The 24,515-nt window shown below is 49.2% G+C and overlaps 1 long non-coding RNA gene across 1 annotated transcript; it reads right to left on the bottom strand.

The window, feature by feature from the left end:
* Nucleotides 1-219: 219 nt before the first annotated feature.
* On the bottom strand, nucleotides 220-6,897 carry LOC149473416 (uncharacterized). The gene is made up of 2 exons (XR_016312916.1): nucleotides 6,616-6,897; nucleotides 220-484 (listed from the first exon to the last, which is right to left on the bottom strand). It is a non-coding gene; the product is annotated as an uncharacterized LOC149473416 (long non-coding RNA).
* Nucleotides 6,898-24,515: the final 17,618 nt, after the last annotated feature.

Raw genomic sequence — 24,515 nt, 5'->3', positions numbered from 1 at the left:
GATTGGTTGCAGTAATTGACAACCCCCGCGCTTCCAGCCCACATCTGATTCACCCAGCTGACTGGGGCCCCCTACTGGCCTGAGCCCTGTACAGGAGGACTGGTGGTACCCTTCTTATCCACAGCCCTGGAAACGCATACCTGCAGATTTCTATGCCTCAACGTTCGCTTTACATCTCTAAAATTTCACAGCAGAACAAAAAGAGAGACAACAAAGCTGTATAATTCGATGTATTTATTTTCACAATATTTTTTATATATATATATATTTGAAATTTGAAAGCCATCATTTATTCCTGATGTAGATTTTTGCGCGGTGTGCAGTGTTTACAAGGAAGGAAGCCATCAAGGAAACTAAAGGACTCGATGTGACCAGAAGGCTTGTTCTCTCCCACGATTCCCCCGCTGGAGGGCGCTCTGGTTTTGTCATCACTATCCCTGAATCCCGGCTCTGTGGGCCTCGGACCATCCTGGTGGGTCGGAATCTGGGACAGACACAGAGAGAACGGTCAGATGGAGGTTACCCCAGATATTCACAAGGATCAAGAAATGTAAATTTGACTCTTAACCACTTCATGTCTGGACACTTTCATCCCCTTCAAGTCCAGACACTTTCACCCTCTTCCAGTCTGGACACTTTCACCCCCTTCCAGTCCGGTCACTTTCACCCCCTTCCAGTCCGGACGCTTTCACCCCCTTCCAGTCCGGACGCTTTCACCCCCTTCCAGTCCGGACGCTTTCACCCCCTTCCAGCCCGGACGCTTCCCCCCCCCTTCCAGTCCGGACGCTTTCACCCCCTTCCCTTCCAGCCCGGACGCTTTCACCCCCTTCCAGTCCGGACGCTTCCCCCCCCTTCCAGTCCGGACGCTCCCCCCCCCTTCCAGTCCGGACGCGTCCCCCCCCTTCCAGTCCGGACGCTTCCCCCCCCTTCCAGTCCGGACGCTTTCCCCCCCTTCCAGTCCGGACGCTTTCACCCTCTTCCCTTCCAGCCCGGACGCTTTCCCCCCCCTTTCAGTCCGGACACTTTCACCCTCTTCCAGTCCGGACACTTTCACCCCCTTCCAGTCCAGACGCTTTCACCCCCTTCCAGTCCGGACGCTTCCCCCCCCCTTCCAGTCCGGACGCTTTCACCCCCTTCCCTTCCAGCCCGGACGCTTTCACCCCCTTCCAGTCCGGACGCTTCCCCCCCCTTCCAGTCCGGACGCTTCCCCGCCCCTTCCAGTCCGGACGCTTCCCCCCCCTTCCAGTCCGGACGCTTTCCCCCCCTTCCAGTCCGGACGCTTTCACCCTCTTCCCTTCCAGCCCGGACGCTTTCCCCCCCTTTCAGTCCGGACACTTTCACCCCCTTCTAGTCAGGACACTTTCACCCCCTTCCAGTCAGGACACTTTCACCCCCTTCCAGTCAGGACACTTTCACCCCCTTCCAGTCCGGACACTTTCACCCCCTTCCAGTCCAGACACTTTCACCCCCTTCAAGTCCAGACACTTTCACCCCCTTCCAGTCCTGACACTTTCACCCCCTTCCAGTCCGGACACTTTCACCCCCTTCCAGTCCGGACACTTTCACCCCCTTCAAGTCCGGACACTTTCCCCCCTTCCAGTCCAGACACTTTCACCCCCTTCAAGTCCAGACACTTTCACCCCCTTCAAGTCCAGACACTTTCACCCCCTTCAAGTCCAGACACTTTCATCCCCTTCAAGTCCAGACACTTTCATCCCCTTCAAGTCCGGACACTTTCATCCCCTTCAAGTCCGGACACTTTCATCCCCTTCAAGTCTGGACACTTTCACCCCCTTCCAGTCCGGACACTTTCACCCCCTTCCAGTCCGGACACTTTCACCCCCTTCAAGTCTGGACACTTTCACCCCCTTCCAGTCTGGACACTTTCATCCCCTTCAAGTCTGGACACTTTCACCCCCTTCCAGTCTGGACACTTTCATCCCCTTCAAGTCCAGACACTTTCATCCCCTTCAAGTCCAGACACTTTCACCCCCTTCCAGTCCGGACACTTTCACCCCCTTCCAGTCCGGACACTTTCACCCCCTTCCAGTCCAGACACTTTCACCCCCTTCAAGTCCAGACACTTTCACCCCCTTCAAGTCCAGACACTTTCACCCCCTTCCAGTCCAGACACTTTCACCCCCTTCAAGTCCAGACACTTTCACCCCCTTCAAGTCCAGACACTTTCACCCCCTTCAAGTCCGGACACTTTCCCCCCCTTCCAGTCTGGGCACTTTCACCCCCTTCCAGTCCGGACACTTTCACCCCCTTCCAGTCCGGACACTTTCATCCCCTTCAAGTCCAGACACTTTCACCCCCTTCAAGTCCGGACACTTTCACCCCCTTCCAGTCTGGACACTCCCCCCCCCCCTTCCAGTCCGGACACTTTCACCCCCTTCCAGTCCGGACACTTTCACCCCCTTCAAGTCCGGACACTTTCACCCCCTTCAAGTCCAGACACTTTCACCCCCTTCCAGTCCAGACACTTTCACCCCCTTCAAGTCCAGACACTTTCACCCCCTTCCAGTCCAAACACTTTCACCCCCTTCAAGTCCAGACACTTTCACCCCCTTCCATTCCGGACACTTTCACCCCCTTCAAGTCCGGACACTTTCACCCCCTTCAAGTCCGGACACTTTCCCCCCCTTCCAGTCTGGGCACTTTCACCCCCTTCCAGTCCGGACACTTTCACCCCCTTCCAGTCCGGACACTTTCATCCCCTTCAAGTCCAGACACTTTCACCCCCTTCAAGTCCGGACACTTTCCCCCCCTTCCAGTCTGGACACTTCCCCCCCCCCTTCCAGTCCGGACACTTTCACCCCCTTCCAGTCCGGACACTTTCACCCCCTTCAAGTCCGGACACTTTCACCCCCTTCCGGTCCGGACACTTTCATCCCCTTCCAGTCCGGACACTTTCCCCCCCCCTTCCAGTCCGGACACTTTCCCCCCTTCCAGTCCGTACACTTTCCCCCCCTTCCAGTCCGGACACTTTCCCCCCCTTCCAGTCTGGACACTTTCACGCCCGCATTCTTGCAGCCATTGAGAAATACAGTGTGAGCTGTGATTGGTCACAGCTTGTCACATGGTACAAGGCTGTTGTGAATGGCCCTGTACCATGTGACCAATCACAGATTTCACACGTAGTAAGCAATGAAGTCAGAAGTGACGTCTTGCTTACTACTATTCATGTGATCACTGATTGGCCAATCAGTGATCGCATGATCAGGACCTCGCACAGAGGACGCTTGGGTTCCTCCACACTAAACTGGTCAAACCATGTCTTTATGGAGCTGCCTTGAAATCAGAGTTCCACTTTATCCCAAAGGTGTTCAATAGGGGTAGGGTCAGGGCTCTGTGCAGGACGCTTGGGTTCCTCCCCAATAAACTGGCCAAACCATGTCTTTATGGAGCTGCCTTGCAATCGGGGTTGCATTTCTTTCCAAAAATGTTCAGTAGGGTTGGGGTCAGGGCTCTGTACAGGACACTCAAGTTCCTCCACACCAAAGAGGTCAAACTATGTCTTTATGGAGTTGCCTTGCAATCAGGGTTGCGTTTCTTTCCAAAAATGTTCAGTAGGGTTGGAGTCAGGGCTCCACACAGGACAATCAAGTTCCTTCACACCAAAAAGGTCAAACTATGTCTTTATGGAGCTGGATTTGTACACAAGGAGACAATCATACTGGAACAGAAAAGGGTCTTCACCAACCTGTTACCACAAGAACACCATTGTCTACCATGTCTTTGTATGGTGTAACCAGAAGCACCTGAACTGCATTATTTAAAGGGATGTCAACAGACATTTGACCGTATGATGTAGTCCAGAAAATGTATGGAATAAAGTTGAAAACCATGGACTTTATAGGCACATACACTCCAAAACACATAATATGTAAAAAAACTTCTTGCTCTACATATTTCGTGGCAAATATTGCTTCCTCGGGAGCTAAATTGGTGCATAATGTAAAATACTAATTTGCAATTTGAATATCAGCAGGAGGAACAAGGATGTGCTGGATCTGATATCTGAACATGGGGGGCACATCAGGAGAATATGGTGGCTCTATTTGACTATTTCGTGGCCATAGATGTCCCAACCAAAAGGAGAACTTAAACCACACATAGTAGGACAATAAGCAAGGCCACTGACAGTCTGGTTTGGTGGTACATAGGATGACATTGGAGACATTGGCATCTGGACTCTTATTCTTGGGTTCTCCCAATGATCTAATCCCTTCTTAGAATGATATGTCAATAAGCTGCCAATGTAAGGGCCAGCTCTGCCTCCTGAGGCCCTTGTGTCTACTTCTCTGCCGTATATAGAGTGCTTCAGGGGCGGACTGACAATAGGGGATCATGGGGCCCCTGTGTCCTTGCCCAAACTCAAAAAAGCCTATGAAAAAGGTACCAGGGGCATCTCATGGGGCCCCCTACTGACCCCGGGCCCTCGGGCAGTGCCCGAATTTCCAAATGGTCAGTCCACCCCTGGGATGCTGTATTTCTTTTTATGTGATCTATGTGATCAATGTCTTTATGGACAATGATAAATATGTTTTATTTAATATATTATTTGTTTCGGAGTGTATGTGCCTATAAAGTCCATTATTTTCAACTTTATTCCACGCTTTACATGTGAAGCGCCCCCCCTAGTCAGCTAGGGGAATCTAGAGACTTGATTGTCAGTCAAGGACTGGGTAGCAGCCCAGGTGCAATAGTCAGAAGGTTAAATTTGGGTCAGGAGCTGAGAGGCTCTGCAGACCAGCCCTCTGGAATTTCCCCCTGCTCTAGATCTTTGGAGAAAGGTCTAGAGGCACGGGGCGGATCTGAGGAGTGGCTGGCCTGAACTCTTGAAGGATCCTGGCCAATCCCCAACAAGAGCCTTGGAAAGGGGCTGGGACAACCTTTGAGATTTACGGAGCCTTTTCAGTGGCAGGCGGGAGTTGATGGGGGAGTTGGAAGAGAGGCCGAGTGGAAGATGGAGTGAGAGGAGGATGTAGGAGGTCTACCTGTAGGCCGGGAGATGGGAGGAGGAAAGCTTTAGAGCTTCACTGGCCCCCAGAGTGAGGACCACCTGAGCAGCAGGGAAGGAGTGGCCTAGCTAAAAGACCTGGTAGCAGCCACCGACCCATCAGCGGCACAGGATAGGATCTGAGTGAGTACCCCCGCACCTCCCCTACTTCACCACCTACCTGGGACTGTCCATTTCTTAAAGTGACATGGGATCAGATCTCCTGCTTAGGGTTACCTCCAGATTGCTGGGTGAAGGATGAGAAGTTCACCTAGGGTCTGGGTTGGTACCAGGGGTGGACTGACAACGCATGGGGCCCCCGGGCAATAGGGGATCATGGGGCCCCTGTGTCCTTGCCCAAACTCAAAAAAGCCTATGAAAAAGGTACCAGGGGCATCTCATGGGGCCCCCTACTGACCCCGGGCCCTCGAGCAGTGCCCGAGTTTCCAAATGGTCAGTCCGCCCCTGGTTGGTACATTAGGAGATGTTGGCTAGCTCTCCAACAGAGAAGGCTTGTAAATAGTTCCAGGAAGTTGTCCTCGGTTCATCAGCTCCCTTGGGCATCCTGTACACCCCTAACCCTATCTCACCATTTCAAGCCCCCTAATAAAAGTAACAAAAAAAACAAAGCTCAAGGACTGATCTCTGATTCTGGATGCAAGTGTCAGGAATGGACTGGCCAGCAATGGTGGGACTCACCTGCCTTTTGATCTGCAGTACCAGGGCTGGCCAGCGGGTGCTCCCAGCAATCAGAGACTCAACCTTTCAGCCAGCTAACACCTGGAACTGATGATACTGGTGTATTTAAGGGATGGCCAGACTTGCAGACTCTGCCTTGGTGTTGTGTTTGTCCTGGGCCCTGTATCCTGTTTCTGTCCTGCATCCTGTTTCTGAACCGCTGCTGACTTCTCCTGCTCTGATCCCGGCTCGCTCCTGACCATCCCTCTGTCTGACCCTCTGTACCACGCTGCTTGCTACCTGTTCTGATCCCTGGCTTGTGACCCTGACCATCCCTCTGCCTGACCCTCTGTACTACGCTGCTTGCTACCTGCTGAACCTGGCCTGTGACCCCGAAAATCTCCGCTTGCTCCCCCGGTACCTACCTGCCCTATTGATATTGACCCGGCCTGCCTGACGACGCTTGCTTGTATGTACTGTTATCTGTGGGTGGTTGGTTTGGTTTGGTTGCACTGTATTATGTTTTAGTATTGCACTGCGTTTATGTTTGTATTGTTAGTGTTAATAAATTATATTGTTTATAACATATCTGAGGTCTGCGTTTCCCTGCGTCAGTCACACACCTCTGGTCACACCTGGGAGCCCTGACAGCAAGTCTATTTGAAGATGTGTGTTGCCTGGTTTTGTAGGACTATTGGGGGACACAAAAAAATCTTTCCAACTCCTAAGGGGGTAGTGCTACACTCAGGACGTGGTGACTCGGGACATGGTACAAGCTGCTATTATAATTTGCCATAGTACCACCCTATGGTTATATGTTTGAGTAAGAAAAAAAAAATCTACTAAAGCAAGAAGTGATTAGTCAGTTTCACCCGGGAGATGTTCCCAACACTCATTAGACAGGACAGAAGCATCTTAAATGAGCCACCTACCTCTCTCCCCTGGGTAGGTGAATGTTTATCCAGCTGTCTAGGTGGTGCATATCGTCCAATCTGTCTCTTCTCTGTAAACTGAGAACCTATAGATGACATCAAACACAGCACAAAGGAGACCACAAAAAACAAAAAGGTGCTGCGCAGAGGACCTGCTGCCGACATGTTGTCCTCTCTCCGTCACCAGGTCCTCCAATGTCCCAGTCCCATGCTCTGCACTCACTTTCTATTAGAATCAGCTATCTGGGTGTGTCCAGGTTCAGGCCACTCCTGAGGTTAGGGTTGCTTAATGAGGAAACCAGAATGATAGAAATTTCAAATTACAATGAACATTTCCACGACTTCCCGGCAGTCAGGAGTCTTGACTTGACTTGTTTGACTGTCTATAGGACAAGTCTGCATGCAAATAATTCCAGTATGAGAATCAAAATATATTGCAGTTTAGAGATTCACCTGGTTTTCAGATTGAGTCACCAATCACTTCTGCCCTGCCTCCTGCATGCCATCAGAGAGGACCCAGAGTCTGGGGGGGTTTGTAGGACGCTTCAGAATTGGTAGAAATGACATTAACCACATTAGGTCTGGGCACTTTCACCCCTTTCCAGTCGGGACACTTTCACCCCCTTCCAGTCGGGACACTTTCACCACCTTCCAGTCGGGACACTTTCACCACCTTCCAGTCGGGACACTTTCACCACCTTCCAGTCGGGACACTTTCACCCCCTTCCAGTCGGGACACTTTCATCACCTTCCAGTCGGGACACTTTCACCCCCTTCCAGTCGGGACACTTTCACCACCTTCCAGTCCAGATACTTCCCCCCCCCTTCCAGTCAGGACACTTTCCCTCTTCCAGTCCGGACACTTTAACCCCCTTCCAGTCCGGACACTTTCACCCCCTTCCAGTCCGGACACTTTCACCCCCTTCCAGTCTGGAAACTTTTTCCCCCTTCCAGTCTGGAAACTTTTTCCCCCTTCCAGTCCGGACACTTTTACCCCCTTTCAGTCCGGACACTTTCACCCCCTTCCAGTCCGGACACTTTCCCCCCCTTTCAGTCCGGACACTTTCACCCCATTCAAGTCTGGACACTTTCCCCCCCTTCCAGTCTGGACACTTTCCCCCCCTTCCAGTCTGGACACTTTCCCCCCCTTCCAGTCCGGACACTTCCCCCTCCTTCCAGTCCGGACACTTTCCCCCCCTTCCAGTCCGGACACTTTCCCCCCCTTCCAGTCTGGAAACTTTTTCCCCCTTCCAGTCCGGACACTTTTACCCCCTTTTAGTCCGGACACTTTCACCCCCTTCCAGTCCGGACACTTTCCCCCCCTTTCAGTCCGGACACTTTCACCCCATTCAAGTCTGGACACTTTCACCCCCTTCCAGTCCGGACACTTTCACCCCCTTCCAGTCCGGACACTTTCCCCCCCTTTCAGTCCGGACACTTTCACCTCATTCAAGTCTGGACACTGTCACCCCCTTCCAGTCTGGACACTTTCCCCCCCTTCCAGTCCGGACACTTCCCCCTCCTTCCAGTCCGGACACTTTCCCCCCCTTCCAGTCCGGACACTTTCACCCCCTTCCAGTCCGGACACTTTCCCCCCCTTCTAGTCCGGACACTTTCACCCCCTTCCAGTCCGGACACTTTCCCCCCTTCCAGTCCGGACACTTTCCCCCCTTCCAGTCCGGACACTTTCCCCCCTTCCAGTCCGGACACTTTCCCCCCTTCCAGTCCGGACACTTTCCCCCCTTCCAGTCCGGACACTTTCCCCCCTTCCAGTCCGGACACTTTCCCACCCTTCCAGTCCGGACACTTTCACCCCCTTCCAGTCCGGACACTTCCCCCTCCTTCCAGTCCGGACACTTTCCCCCTCTTCCAGTCCGGACACTTTCACCCCCTTCCAGTCCGGACACTTTCCCCCCCTTCTAGTCCGGACACTTTCTCCCCCTTCCAGTCCGGACACTTTCACCCCCTTCAAGTCTGGACACTTTCCCCCCCTTCCAATCCGGACACTTTCCCCCCTTCCAGTCCGGACACTTTCCCCCCTTCCAGTCCGGACACTTTCCCCCCTTCCAGTCCGGACACTTTCCCCCCTTCCAGTCCGGACACTTCCCCCTCTTCCAGTCCGGACACTTTCACCCCCTTCCAGTCCGGACACTTTCCCCCCCTTCCAGTCCGGACACTTTCTCCCCCTTCCAGTCCGGACACTTTCACCCCCTTCAAGTCCGGACACTTTCCCCCCCTTCCAGTCCGGACACTTTCCCCCCCTTCCCCCCCAGGCCAATTTTCAGCTTTCAGCGCTGTCGCACTTTGAATGACAATTGCGCGGTCATGCAACACTGTACCCATATGAATTTTTTAGCATTTTTTTGAGACAGATAAAACTTTATTTTGGTGGTATTTATTCACCGCTGGGATTTTTATTTTTTTTTGCTATATAAATGAAAAAGTCCAAAAATTTGAAAAAAAGTGTTTTTCTTATAAAATTTTGCAAATAAATAATATTTCATCATAAATCTCGGCCAAAATTTATTCCGTTATCTTTTTAGTAAAAAAAAAAAATAACCCAAAATAGTTTATAGTATATATTGGCCAATCAGTGATCACATGATCGGGACCTCGCACAGAGGTCCCATACGACGATGAGTGTTCCGGAGGAAACAGCGGGCACCGGATCGTGGTGCTGCGCGCTCCCAGGGAGTGTGCACAAGCAGGGGGCAGGGAGGCCATTTATAAACATGGGCCGGACGGGAAGTGGTAAAAGTACGCCTAAAAGCAAAAAAAGTTTTGGTTTTAAATTTACTTTTAGCATAGCAGTTGGGAAGAAGCAGAATTCTAAGGAAAGCCAACTCATTCATGGTGTGGTCAAAGAATCAGAAGCATCTGGCGCAGGGGCGTACTTACCACGAGGCAAACAAGGCATTTGCCTAGGGCGGCATTTTCCATCCCCGAAAGAAGGGACACACGTAGCATGGGGACCAGATGGGATCTGAGAGAGACTGCGGGCTGCTTGATGGTGTATGCAGAGCCCGACTCTTGTTCCCGGGGATGTCCAGAGGTGTGAAGGTGAGTGTCTTCTCTCTTGCCGGGGTGGGTGGGTTTGCCAGTGTATGGGGGCCAGTGGTAGTGGAAGGCTCTCTCGGGCGGGGGTGGGGTGTTGTTGGTCAAGGTCAGGCTCTCTTCGTAGGGGAGGAGGGTGTTGGTCGGTTTCAGGGTCTCTCCGTGGGTGGAACGATTTATGTGTTGCCTAGGGCAGCATAAAACCTAAATACACCACTGATCTGGTGCTCTATGGAGGATGGTGGAAGATGAAGTCATCAGCAAGCCTTTAGAGGACTCTGTGTCAATGGGCAGGGTTGGGAATACCTTGTGGCCTACAGACAAGCAGATAATGGTGTTCCCATAAACCAGCAACAAAGAGGTCTTCAGCAGCAAGAAGATCTGGTGCTCCATAGCAGTGACTCCCAGCCTCAGTCCTTCCCCAAGTACCCCCAACAACTCATGTTTTCAGGATTTCCTTGGCCTTGCACCTTTAAAAGTATGGCTGAAACTTCGCTGGCTGGACTTCTCTTCATTGGAGTGCACTTACTGTATTTCTGCACTCTTGTGTCTCAGAATCAGCAGAGAGTGGGCTACGGTCCGTTGTTGGCTGGTGTCACAGGGCCAGTCTAGAATATTGACTGGCAGTTGGCTTAGCCTCTCAACGCATCGCCCAGAGCCAGCGGACTGGCAACTCATGGGGCCCCCGGGCAATAGGGGATCATGGGACCCCCGTGTCTTCACCCACACTCAAACCACACCCAAAACAGCCTATGAAAGGTACCAGGGGCATCTCATGGGGCTCCCTAGTGACCCTGGGCCCTCGGGCAGTGCCCGAGTGCTGCAATGGTTAGTCCGCCCCTGCTCAGAGCCTATATGTTCAATCCGTACTCCTCCATTGTCCCGGCTCAAAAGACAAGATGTGCTCGAACCTTTACTGAATGGTCCATGAAAAGGTCGGCAGAAAACACAACGAACTCTACAAAGTGCTCACCATTTCAAACAACGTATTTAGTAAAACCAATTGTCATGCGTCATCCGCAGCCAATAACTTACATATCCCTCCGGCCGCTTCCTGGTTTACGTGTGCGCGGTGACATCACCCAGACTCCCCCCAATGCGTTGCGTCACAGCCGAGTGACTTCTTCAGGGGATCTACACAAAGACACGTAAGATACAAATATTTATTGTACATGTTTTTAACACTTTATAGCAGCGGTTCTCAACTTCCTAATGCCGCGACCCTTTAATACAGTTCCTCATGTTGTGGTGACCCCCAACCATAAAATTATTTACCCAGCAAATATAATTCATGAAGTGTCGTTTTACCTCCAATACTGCTGCTTTCAACACAGTAGCTGCTCTTTACACATCGAAAATATGTGTTTTCCAATAGGGGCGGACTGACAACTCATGGGGCCCCCGGGCAATAAGGGGATCATGGGGCTTGGGATGAAAATGATGATACAGTATAAAAGCACAGTGTAAGCATGTAGGCTTGGTTGACTACTGTAAGTGAGCTAGTATGGCTGCCCGAGCAAGGAGTGAAGGGGTTAACGCCTTTGTTGCCATTCCTGGTCTGAATTTGCAGGCTTTTTGGGTCCGAACCTCCAGTCCTGTGGGATTATAAAAGGGACAGAGGTCCGGATCCCAGAGAGCAGGGACAAAACAAGGGGTGGGCGGGAGGGATGGCTGCCCTGGGCATAATGGTTTACTGTAGGGATGGGGGCAGGGGCGGACTGACCATTTGAGCACTCGGGCACTGCCCAAGGGCCCAGGATCAGTAGGGGGCCCCATGAACTGCCCCTGGTACCTTTTATAGGCTTTTTGGGTGTGCTTTGAGTGCGGGCAAGGACACAGGGGCCCCATGATCCCTTATTGCCCGGGGGCCCCAAGAGTTCTCAGTCCGCCCCTGGATGGGGCACCTTCCTTCTGTTATAAGGCTGACAAAAGTAGTGATACCCACTTGGAAGAAAAATATATTTTAAAAATATTCTTCCCAAATATATTGACATAGATATGAAATACTACAATTTTGGCCATATTCAATATATTTCAAAATATATTTCAATAAATTAACAAATAGAGAGAAAGAGAGAGAGAGAGAGAGAGAGAGAGAGAGACTGTATGTTGAAATGCATTATTATGACAAAATATATGAAAAATATTTGTAAAAATACATTTCAAATATACTGTGTGTCTTAAAAAATACAAATCTACATTTTTGGAATGCATTTACAAATATATGTAATAATATATGTTAAAACATCTTTTTTATATGTAAAAAAAATCTGAAGAATACATTTAAAAATATATATATATATATATATATATATTTTAATATTTTTCAGATATTTTGTAATATATAAAAAGCACATTTCAACATGCAGTATATATATATATATACAGGGGGGCAAAAAAGTATTTAGTCACCACCAATTGTACAAGTTCTCCCACTTACAAAGATGAGAGAGGCCTGTAATTGGCATCATAGGGAGACCTCAACTATGAGAGACAAAATGAGAAAACAAATCCAGACAATCACATTGGCTGATCTGGAAAGTATTTATTTGCAAATTATGGTGGAAAATAAGTATTTGGTCACCTACAAACAAGCAAGATTTCTGGCTCTCACAGACCTGGACCTTCTTCTTTAAGAGGCTCCTCTGTCCTGCACTCATTACCTGTATCAATGGCACCTGTTTGAACTTGTTATCAGTATAAAAGACACCTGTCCACAACCTCAAACAGTCACACTCCAAACTCCACTATGGTGAAGACCAAAGACACCAGAAACAATATTGTAGACCTGCACCAGGCTGGGAAGACTGAATCTGCAATAGGCAAGAGCCTTGGTGTGAACAAATCAACTGTGGGAGCAATAATTAGAAAATGGAAGACATACAAGACCACTGATCATCTCCCTCGATCTGGGGCTCCACGCAAGATCTCACCCCGTGGGGTCAAAATGATCACAAGAACGGTGAGCAAAAATCCCAGGACCACACGGGGGGACCTAGTGAATGACCTGCAGAGAGCTGGGACCAACGTAACAAAGGCTACCATCAGTAACACACTACGCCACCAGGGACTCAGATCCTGCAGTGCCAGACGTGTCCCCCTGCTTAAGCCAGTACATGTCCGGGGCCCATCTGAAGTTTGCTAGAGAGCATTTGGATGATCCAGAAGAGGATTGGGAGAATGTCATATGGTCAGATGAAACCAAAATAGAACTGTTTGGTAGAAACACAACTCGTCGTGTTTGGAGCAGAGAGAATGCTGAGTTGCATCCAAAGAACACCATACCTACTGTGAAGCATGGGGGTGGCAACATCATGCTTTGGGGCTGTTTCTCCGCAAAGGGACCAGGACGACTGATCCATGTACAGGACAGAATGAATGGGGCCATGTATGGTGAGATTTTGAGTGCAAACCTCCTTCCATCAGCAAGGGCATTGAAGATGAAACGTGGCTGGGTCTTCCAACATGACAATGATCCCAAACATACCGCCCCGGGCAACGAAGGAGTGGCTTCGTAAGAAGCATTTCAAGGTCCTGGAGTGGCCTAGTCAGTCTCCAGATCTCAACCCCATAGAAAACCTTTGGAGGGAGTTGAAAGTCCGTGTTGCCCAGCGACAGCCCCAAACATCACTGCTCTAGAGGAGATCTGCATGGAGGAGGAGATCTGCATGGAGGATGGGCCAACATACCAGCAACAGTGTGTGCCAACCTTGTGAGGACTTCCAGGAAACGTCTGACCTCTGTCATTGCCAACAAAGGATCTATAACAAAGTATTGAGATGAATGTTTCATATTCACCAAATACTTACAGTTGTGTCCAAAATTATTCAACCCCCACTGAAATTGAGTGTTTTGGCCAGTTTGACATTGCTTTTGATCATTCAGTCATCTTGCTTACATTTACATTAAAGAGGCACTTGTAGGTCAGACAAATATAACATAACAGTTATAATGAAATAACCACAAATGTCTTTTCTGTGCTCACAGCATTATCAGTTTTATTCAACCCCCAAGTGACATTCAATCTTAGTACTTAGTACAGCATCCTTTTACAGTTATAACAGCTTTTAAACGTGAAGCATAGCTTGACACAAGTGTCTTGCAGCGATCTACGGGTATCTTCGCCCATTCTTCATGGGCAAAGGCCTCCAGTTCAGTCACATTCTTAGGCTTGCGCACTGCAACTGCTTTCTTTAAGTCCCACCAGAGGTTCTCAATCGGATTTAAGTCTGGTGACTGCGATGGCCACTCCAAAATGTTCCCAGCCTTTCCTCTGCAACCATGCTCTAGTGGACTTGGAGGTATGCTTGGGATCATTGTCCTGTTGAAAGGTCCAACGTCTCCCAAGCCTCAGGTGTGTGACGGACTGCATCACGTTTCCATCCAATATCTCCTGGTACTGAAGAGAATTCATGGTACCTTGCACACGCTGAAGCTTCCCTGTACCTGCAGAAGCAAAACAGCCCCAAAGCATGATTGACCCTCCACCATGCTTCACAGTAGGCAAGGTGTTCTTTTCATCATAGGCCTTGTTCTTCCTCCTCCAAACATAGCGTTGATCCATGGGCCCAAACAGTTCTAATTTTGTTTCATCAGTCCACAGAACACTATCCCACAACTTTTGTGGTTTGTCCACATGGCTTTTGGCATACTGCAGTCGACTCTTCTTATTCTTTGGAGACAGCAAGGGGGTACGCCTGGGAGTTCTGGCACGGAGGCCTTCATTACGCAGTGTGCGTCTTATTGTCTGGGCTGAAACTTCTGTACCCACATCTGACAAATCTTTTCTCAGTTCCTCAGCAGTCACACGGGGACTTCTCTCCACTCTACGCTTCAGGTAGCGCACAGCAGTCGAAGTCAGCATCTTCTTTCTGCCACGACCAGGTAGCGTTTCAACAGTGCCCTTTGCCTTGAATTTGCGAATGATGCTTCCTAAGGTGTCTCTTGGTATGTTTAACATCTTTGCAATCTTCTTATAGCCATTGCCCTTCCTGTGAAGAGAAATCACCTCTTCTCTTGTCTTCCTGGACCATTCTCTTGCCTTCACCATGTTTGTAACCACACCAGTAAATGTCTAGAAGGAGCTGAGTATCACAGTCATTTTAAAGCTGCCTAATTGGTGCTTATTATGCTTGATTGCTGCTCGGTGACATCCACAGGTGTTTTCAATACCTGATGGAAAGCACCTGTATGAACCTCTGTTCTTCAGAGTGGTAGTCTTTAAGGGGTTGAATAATTGTGGCAATGAAGAAACCACATAAGAACCATTTACTACTGTATTACATAAACAATTGATGTCATTTTAGTTGCATTTGGGTAGTTACAACGTCCTTGTAGGATTTGATTCTGAATACAATTCCAAATGTACACTATAGTCCCTAAACCCCTTTACAGCATTGGGGGTTGAATAATTTTGGACACAACTGTATTTTCCACCATAATTTGCAAATCAATTCTTTCCAGATCAGCCAATGTGATTGTCTGGATTTGTTTTCTCATTTTGTCTCTCATAGTTGAGGTCTCCCTATGATACCAATTACAGGCCTCTCTCATCTCTGTAAGTAGGAGAACTTGTACAATTGGTGGTGACTAAATACTTTTTTGCCCCCCTGTATATATATATATCACGGGCGGACTGACCACTCGAGCACTCGGGCACTGCCCGAGGGCCCGGGGTCAGCCTTTTTCATAGGTTTTTTTGGGTGTGGGTGAGGACACAGGGGCCCCCTGATCCCGTTTTGCCCGGGGGCCCCATGACTTGTCAGTCTGCCCCTGATATATATATGACTATTTATTGGAATATATTTTGAATTATATTGAATATGGTCAAAATTGTAGTATTTTAAATATATGTCAATATATTTGGGAAGGATACTTTTAAAATATGTTTCAAATATATTTTTCTTCCATGTGGGTAGCGACTGTGATTTTAACAAGCGTGTGACTGCTGAGCATAGGATCCCCTGAGCTTGCAGATCATGAGTGTGGGGGGGTGCAGTTTGGCATCTTTGCCCTGGGCACTGGATCACCTTGTCCCAGCACTGCCAGTGAGCCTTGTGTGGCCTGACAGATCCACCAGGGGCTGCTGGGACCCGCAATCCATCCTGAGGACACCATCGGCATAGATACCGCCATCACAGACTCTGCCAGTAATGGACTCTCATCCAGTTCAGGTATGCTGGGGCAGCCACAACTACAATTAGGTTCAGTTAGGAAAAGACTGTTTGCTATTGAACTGTTGCACTGAAGTTTTACAGTACAGCTTTGAAACTTTCTGCTTGGTCTGAGGTTATTCAAAGGGGTGCTTTACATTATAAAGGGGGGCGGTACAAGTACAATACATTTCAGTACAGGAGGGCCTTGTACGTGGAGCTTACGAACTAAAATGAGGGGGAGGTATTACAACAGGTGATACCTGCAGGCGATGATCCGGCGGAGGCGATTCAAGTACAGTTCTTAGGTGGAGGCGGGGTCGGCTTCCCTGAATAAGTGAGTTTTCAAAGGCGGACTGGGTCAGGGCTGACCAGACATTCTGGGGTAGGGAGTTCCAGAGGGTGGGAGAGGCTCTGGAGAAGTCCTGGAAGCGAGCGTGGGAGGAGGTGACGAGGGAGCTAGAGAGGAAGATGTCTTGGGAGGAGCGGAGCAAGCGATTTGGGCGATATCTAGGTGCAAAAGCTCACCAGTGTGGTGGGACCCTGAGTGTAGGATAATGCCGGCATTGATTAATCGCCGCCGACAATTGATGTGTACTGGAAGGGGGTCCCAGAAGTAAGGCAGAGAGACCGGACGTGCTACACCTGCCCTGTGTACAGCGAGGCTTAGTCCTGGGAAGATCAAGCAGAGGGCATACTAGACCTGACTGATTTTGCAACTGCGCATTTGGACCTTTGTTGTCAGGGGTCATATAATAGGGGGAGGGGGGTCATCATGGTGGAGGTGCTTTTTTTTCACTTACACATATCTTTTTCACTTGCTGGAAGGCTAGCAGCATCTGGCTATCAGGTAAAACACTGGAGCAGGAGGCACTAGTAGAGGAAGATTTAAATACCCTCCCAGCAGCCAGCATTATGTGGAAACTGATTACTGGCAGCATCTGGCTATCAGGCAAAACACTGGAGCAGAAAGCACTAGTAGAGGAAGATGTAAAAGTGTCCGGACAGGAAGTGGTTAAATACCCTCCCAGAAGCCAGCATCATGTGGAAACTGATTACTGGCAGTATCTGGCTATCAGGCAAAACACTGGAACGGGAGGCACTAGTAGAGGAAGATTTAAATACCCTCCCAGCAGCCAGCATCATGTGGAAACTTATTACTGGGATGTGCTGGCTGCTGGGAGGGTATTTAAGTCTTCCTTTACTAGTGCCTCCTGCTCCAGTGTTTTGCCTGATAGCCAGATACTGCCAGTAATCACTGTCCACATGATGCTGGCTGCTGGGAGGGTATTTATGTCTTGCTCTAATAGTGCCTCCCGCTCCAGTGTTTTGCCTGATAGCCAGATGTTGCCAGTAATCAGTTTCCACATGATGCTGGCTGCTGGGAGGGTATTTAAATCTTCTTCTTCTAGTGCCTCCTGCTCCAGTGTTTTGCCTGATTGATTACTGGCAGTATCTGGCTATCAGGCAAAACACTGGAGCAGGAGGCATTAGTAAAGGAAGACTTAAATACCCTCCCAGCAGCCAGCATCATGTGGAAACTGATTACTGGCAACATCTGGCTATCAGGCAAAACACTGGAGCGGGAAGCACTAGTAGAGCAAGACTTAAATACCCTCCCAGCAGCCAGCATCATGTGGAAACTGATTACTAGCAACATCTGGCTATCAGGCAAAACACTGGAGCAGGAGGCACTAGTGAATGAAGACCTAAATACCCTCCCAACAGCCAGCATCATGTGGAAACTGATTACTGGCAGTATCTGGCTATCAGGCAAAACACTGGAGCAGGAGGCACTAGTAAAGGAAGACTTAAATACCCTCCCAGCAGCCAGCACATCCCAGTAATAAGTTTCCACATGATGCTGGCTGCTGGGAAGGTATTTAAGTCTGCCTCTACTAGAGCCTCACGCTCCAGTGTTTTTGCCTGATAGCCGCTGGTGGACACAGAAATTACAGCCTTCCTCTGGGAAGCACAGTGCCACCAGCAGGTGATCTGGGTCCTGACACTTTTTCACTTTGATGATTGATTTTCGGACGCTTGCAGAGATTGTATCGGACTCTCGTAATATACATTTGGTTATGTTAGCTGCTGATATCGATTGAGTCGCACACATACAGGCGATTTACATTGTTACGTTTGAAACATCGCAGCACATTTGCTTTGATATTCTTTGAGGTTGGTTTTAGCCCATTTTTTGCTTGCAGCTGCAATTGTCTACGGAGGGGTTCAGGATTTTTATTAATATTATTCAATGACAAAACGCAGTGATTTTTTTTTTTTTTTTTTTAATCAAGTAAACTTTAATTAATTTTGTCTATGTCTGTAAAAAAACAATGTAATCATGATGAACGATCGGCATACACATGGACAGAAGATGATTTTATACATAAAACTGACTTTAGCCACTGATTGATGACAGGATATGAGGAATCACACAGACGGTAAAGTATCTAAACACCTACAGTCTAATAAGAGCATCAAACAAAACAACCCCCCCCCCCCAAAAAAAAAAAAAAAAACAAGAGTCCAGGGTTTTCAATGATGACAAACGTCTAAGACAGGGGTCTCCAAACTTTTTAAACAAAGGGCCAGTTTACTGTCCTTTAGACTTCAGAGGGACCAGACTTTGACCATCGGGAGTAGAAAATGTCCCAGCATCAGTTGGAGTAAACAATGCCCCATCCTTGGTGTAATTGAGCCCCATTGTTGGTGTCACTGGTAGGAATAGTGCCCCATCATTGGTGTCATTGATAGGAATTGTGCCCCATCATTGGTGTCATTGATAGGAATTGTGCCCCATCATTGGTGTCATTGATAGGAATTGTGCCCCATCATTGGTGTCATTGGGCCCCATTGTTGGTGTCATTGGGAGGAATTGTGCCTCATCATTGATATCATTGAGAGGAATTGTGCCCCATCACTGGTGTCATTGGGAGGGATTGTGCCCCATCACTGGTGTCATTGGGAGGAATTGTGCCTCATCATTGGGAGGAATTGTGCCCCATCATTGGTGTCATTGGGCCCCATTGTTGGTGTCATTGGGAGGAACTGTGCCTCATCATTGGTATCAGTGGGAGGAATAGTGCCCCATCATTGGTGTCAGTGGGAGGAATAGTGCCTCATCATTGCTATCATTGGGAGGAATTGTGCCCCATCACTGGTGTCATTGGGAGGAATCGTGCCCCATCATTGGGAGGAATTGTGTCCCATCACTGGTGTCATTGGGAGGGATTGTGCCTCATCATTGGTATTATTGGGAGGAATTGTGCCCCATTATTGGTGTCATTGGGCCCCATTGTTGGTGTCATTGGGAGGAACTGTGCCTCATCATTGCTATCATTGGGAGGAATTGTGCCCCATCACTAGTGGCATTGGGAGGAATCGTGCCCCATCATTGGGAGGAATTGTGTCCCATCACTGGTGTCATTGGGAGGGATTGTGCCCCATCACTGGTGTCATTGGGAGGAATTGTGCCTCATCATTGGTATTATTGGGAGGAATTGTGCCCCATTATTGGTGTCATTGGGCCCCATTGTTGGTGTCATTGGGAGGAAATGTGCCCCATTGTTGGTGTCATTGGGAGGAACTGTGCCTCATCATTGGTATCATTGGGAGGAATTGTGCCCCATCACTGGTGTCATTGGGAGGAATCGTGCCAAATCATTGGTATCATTGGGAGGAATTGTGCCCCATCACTGGTGTCATTGGGAGGGATTGTGCCCCATCACTGGTGTCATTGGGAGGAATTGTGCCTCATCATTGGTATTATTGGGAGTAATTGTGCCCATCACTGGTGTCATTGGGAGGAATTGTGCTCCATCACTGGTGTCATTGGGAGAAATTGTGCCCCATCATTGGTGTCATTGGGCCCCATTGTTGGTGTCATTGGGTGGAACTGTGCCCCATTATTGGTGTCGGTGAATGAAATAGTGCCCCAAGGGCCGGATAAAAGTAAGCAAAGGGCCGCATCCAGCCCCCGGGCCGCAGTTTGGAGACCACTGGTCTTAGAGACTTCCTTTGGAGAGATTTCCTGTTGTGTCCCTGGGATAGGAAGCGATGGAAAATTGTAGCGATCGAGATAAAAATAACCCTCAGGGTGCGATCCACAGTAGCGCAGAGTAGTTCAGTTGGCCTCCATATGTCCGGTCAAAGGTCTAGCGAGGTTGTAGGTGGGGCAGTAGCACGCAGCCAATCAGAGCTTGCCTATGGTCACAGCAGCGCAGGGAAGCCAAGCTCTCAGGACTCCGGCGTTGTCACCCTTTATACCACATTCTGGCGCTGACAGTGTGTTCTTCGGCACAGTGCGCAATCGAACACAGGCAAAAAAAAACTGTCCTCGTCGGTGGAGATAGGACGCCGAACATTATCCGTACGATCGACGACATCTCCTTCTTTCTGTATTCGTTGTAAAGTTTCCACAAGAGCCATATAATACTGAGAAGAGAGAGAGAGAACGGTCATTCCTCGACTAGTCAAATATTGAATAAAATATCTTGTGAAATGTCTTCTCAACGTTTCTTCTCACACAGCGGGGAAAAGAACGATTCGACCCCCGGCAGATTGTGTAGGTTCACCCACTTACGAGGAAATGAAGGGTCCACCATTTCTATCACAGGTGTATTTTAATGACAGAGACAGAATATCAACCAAAAATTCTGAAAAAAACACAAAACAAATGTTATAAATGGAAGTGTAGTTCAGGGCGTAAAAGAAGTGTTTGATCCCCTACCAACCAACAGTGATTCTGGCTCCCACAGAACGGCTATGTGCTCCACAGATTCGTCCTGTCCATTTAAGAAGGTTCTCCTAACGACAACTTGTGTATAAAAGACGCCTGTCCACAGAATCTCTTTATTCCGTTCAAACCTCACCACCGCCATGGCCAAAGAGCTGTCAAAGGACGTCAGGGACAAGACTGTAGACCTGCACAAGGCTGGAACGGGCTACAAGACCAAAGAGCTGTCAAAGGACGTCAGGGACAAGACTGTAGACCTGCACAAGGCTAGAATGGGCTACAAGACCAAAGAGCTGTCAAAGGACGTCAGGGACAAGACTGTAGACCTGCACAAAGCTAGAACGGGCTACAAGACCAAAGAGCTGTCAAAGGACATCAGGGACAAGATTGTAGGCCTGAACAAGGCTAGAAGGGCTACAAGACCAAAGAGCTGTCAAAGGATGTCAGGGACAAGACTGTAGACCTGCACAAGGCTAGAATGGGCTACTAGACCATAGAGCTGTCAAAGGACATCAGGGACAAGACTGTAGACCTGCACAAGGCTAGAAGGGCTACAAGACCAAAGAGCTGTCAAAGGACGTCAGGGACAAGAATGTAGACCTGCACAAGGCTAGAATGGGCTACAAGACCATAGAGCTGTCAAAGGACGTCAGGGACAAGACTGTAGACCTGCACAAGGATGGAATGGGCTACAAGACCAAAGAGCTGTCATAGGACATCAGGGACAAGACTGTAGACCTGCACAAGGCTGGAATGGGCTACAAGACCAAAGAGCTGTCAAAGGACGTCAGGGACAAGATTGTAGAACTGCACAAGGCTGGAATGGGCTACAAGACCAAAGAGCTGTCAAAATGATGTCAGGGACAAGACTGTAGACCTGCACAAGGCTGGAATGGGCTACAAGATCAGTGAGAAGCTCGGTGAGAAGGAGACAACTGTTGGAGCGATTATTCGCAAATGGAAGAAATACAAAATAACCATCAGTCACCCTCGGTCTGGAGGTCCATGCAAGATTTTGCCTCATGTGGTAAGGATGATCGTGAGAAAAGTGAGGGATCAGCCCAGAAGTACATGAGAGGAGCTTGTGAATGATCTCAAGGCAGTTGGGGCCACAGTCACCAAACAAACTATTGGTAACATAATACGCCACCGTGGCTTGAAATCCTGCAACTCCCACAAGGTCCCCCTCCTCAAGAAGGCACATGTACATGCCCGTCTGAAGTTTGCCAAAGAATATATAAACGATTCAGAGAAGGATTGGGAGAGAGTGCTGAGACCAAAATTGAGCTCTTTGGCATTAACTTGACTCACCGTGTATGCAGGAAGAAAAATGCTGACTATGACCCTGAGAACACCATCCCTACAGTTGAGCAATGGAGGTGGAAACATTCTGCTTTGGGGCTGTTTCTCTGCTAAAGGTACAGGCTGACTTTGTAGGGCCAAGGGACAGGGCCATGTATTGTAAAATCTTGGATGAAAACCTTCTTCCCTCTGCAACAATACTGAAGATGGATCTTCTAGCATGACAATGACCTGAAACGTACTGCCAAGGCAACAAAGGAGCGACTCAAGAAGAAGCAGATTAAGGTCATGGAGTGGCCTAGTCAGTCTCCAGACCTTCATCCTATAAACAATTTATGGAGGGAGCCAAAACGTTCGAGTTGCCAAGCGACAGCCAAGAAACCTAAAGGATTCGGAGAAGATCGGTAAAGAAGAGTGGACCAAAATGCCTCCTGAGATGTGTTCAAACCTGGGAACCAACTACAAGGAACGTCTCACCTCTGTGCTCACCAACAAGGGTTCCTCCACCAACTACAAGAAACGTCTCACCTCTGTGCTCGCCAACAAGGGTTCCTCCACCAACTACAAGAAACGTCTCACCTCAGTGCCGGCCAACAAGGGTTCCTCCACCAACTACAAGGAACGTCTCACCTCTGTGCTCACCAACAAGGGTTCCTCCAGCAACTACAAGAAACGTCTCACCTCTGTGATGGCCAACAAGGGTTCCTCCACCAACTACAAGAAACGTCTCACCTCTGTGCTCACCAACAAAGGTTCCTCCACCAACTACAAGGAACGTCTCACCTCTGTGCTCGCCAACAAGGGTTCCTCCACCAACTACAAGAAACGTCTCACCTCAGTGCCGGCCAACAAGGGTTCCTCCACCAACTACAAGGAACGTCTCACCTCTGTGCTCACCAACAAGGGTTCCTCCAGCAACTACAAGAAACGTCTCACCTCTGTGATGGCCAACAAGGGTTCCTCCACCAACTACAAGAAACGTCTCACCTCTGTGCTCACCAACAAAGGTTCCTCCACCAACTACAAGGAACGTCTCACCTCTGTGCTCGTCAACAAGGGTTCTTCCACCAACTACAAGGAACGTCTCCCCTCTGTGCTCTCCAACAAGGGTTCCTCCACCAACTACAAGGAACGTCTCACCTCTGTGCTCTCCAACAAGGGTTCCTCCACCAACTACAAGGAACGTCTCACCTCTGTGCTAGCCAACAAGGGTTCCTCCACCAACTACAAGGAATGTCTCACCTCTGAGCTCGCCAACAATGGTTCCTCCACCAACTACAAGGAACGTCTCACCTCTGTGCTCGCCAACAAGGGTTCCTCCACCAACTACAAGGAACGTCTCAACTCTGTGCTCCCCAACAAGGATTCCTCCACCAACTATAAGGAATGTCTCACCTCTGTGCTCCCCAACAAGGGTTCCTCCACCAACTACAGGAAACGTCTGACCTCTGTGCTCGCCAGCAAGGGTTCCTCCACCAACTACAGGAAACGTCTCACCTCTGTGCTCGCCAATAAGGGTTCCTCTACCAACTACAAGGAACGTCTCACCTCTGTGATGGCCAACAAGGGTTCCTCCACCAAGTACAAGGAACGCCTCACCTCTGTGATGGGTTCCTCCACCAAGTACTAAGTCAGGTTTTGCATGGGGATCAAATACTTATTTTATGCCCTGAACTGCAACTCCATTTATAACATTTGTATCGTGTTGTTTCTGGATTTTTGGTTGATATTCTGTCTCGATCATTTAAAATACATCTAAGATCAAAATTTTGGACCCTTCATTTCCTTGTAAGCGGGCAAACCTACAAAATCTGCCGGGGTTCAAGTCATTGTTTTCCCCACTGTATGTGAATACGAGGCAGAAGGTAAGGCTGGGTTCGCATTCCTGCGTGTCGGGAATGCACTCAAATTCACATGAATTCCCAAAGCACAGAGAAACTCGCTGCCATCTAGCAGATGTATGGTGGTGACATCAATTGTTTATGCCACCCCCATGCAAACGTGATTTCTTGTGCAACAAAAAGTGTGGTGCTGCAGCTCCATGCGGTTTGGTGCCAGGGTCGTCCTAATAAATGGGCACACCTGAGTACTGCTCAGGGGCCCCAGGTGTATGGGGGGCCCATTATCAGGGAAAGGACAAGGGAGGGGGCAGGCAATGTTTAGGAGGGGTGCACTGGTACTGGTGCTGCTCCTTATCAGGAGAAGGTGCAATGTCACTCCTGTCAGAAGGAGCAGAGGCTGGCTTCTGCTGGAGAGAGGATTCCGCTTTCCCTCCTGCAGAACTTACCTCAGTCTCAGCACAGGAAAGGGAAGAGATGCTGGCTGCATTGCAGGTGGGAACAGCATTTGTGAACTGGGGGTACAAGGGGGCAAAACTCTGATGTAAGGGGGGCACTGTGATGGGGGACACCTGATGGATGGGAACACTGTGATGGGAACACCTGATGGATGGGAAAACTGTGATGGGGAAACCTGATTTATGGGGACACTGTGATGGGAACACCTGATGTGTGAGGACATTGTATTGGGGACACCTGAAGAATGGGGACACTGTGATGGGGACACCTGATGTATGGGGACATTGTGATGTATGGGGACACTGATGGGGGACACCTGATGTATGGGGACATGTGATGTATGGGGACACTGTGATG

The sequence above is a fragment of the Staurois parvus genome, unplaced genomic scaffold (genome assembly GCF_062004578.1).
Source record: "Staurois parvus isolate SC_StPar_1 unplaced genomic scaffold, SC_StPar_1.0 ptg000016l, whole genome shotgun sequence".
NCBI classification, from domain to species: Eukaryota; Metazoa; Chordata; class Amphibia; order Anura; family Ranidae; genus Staurois; species Staurois parvus.
This window is presented reverse-complemented; position numbering and strand designations above follow the sequence as displayed.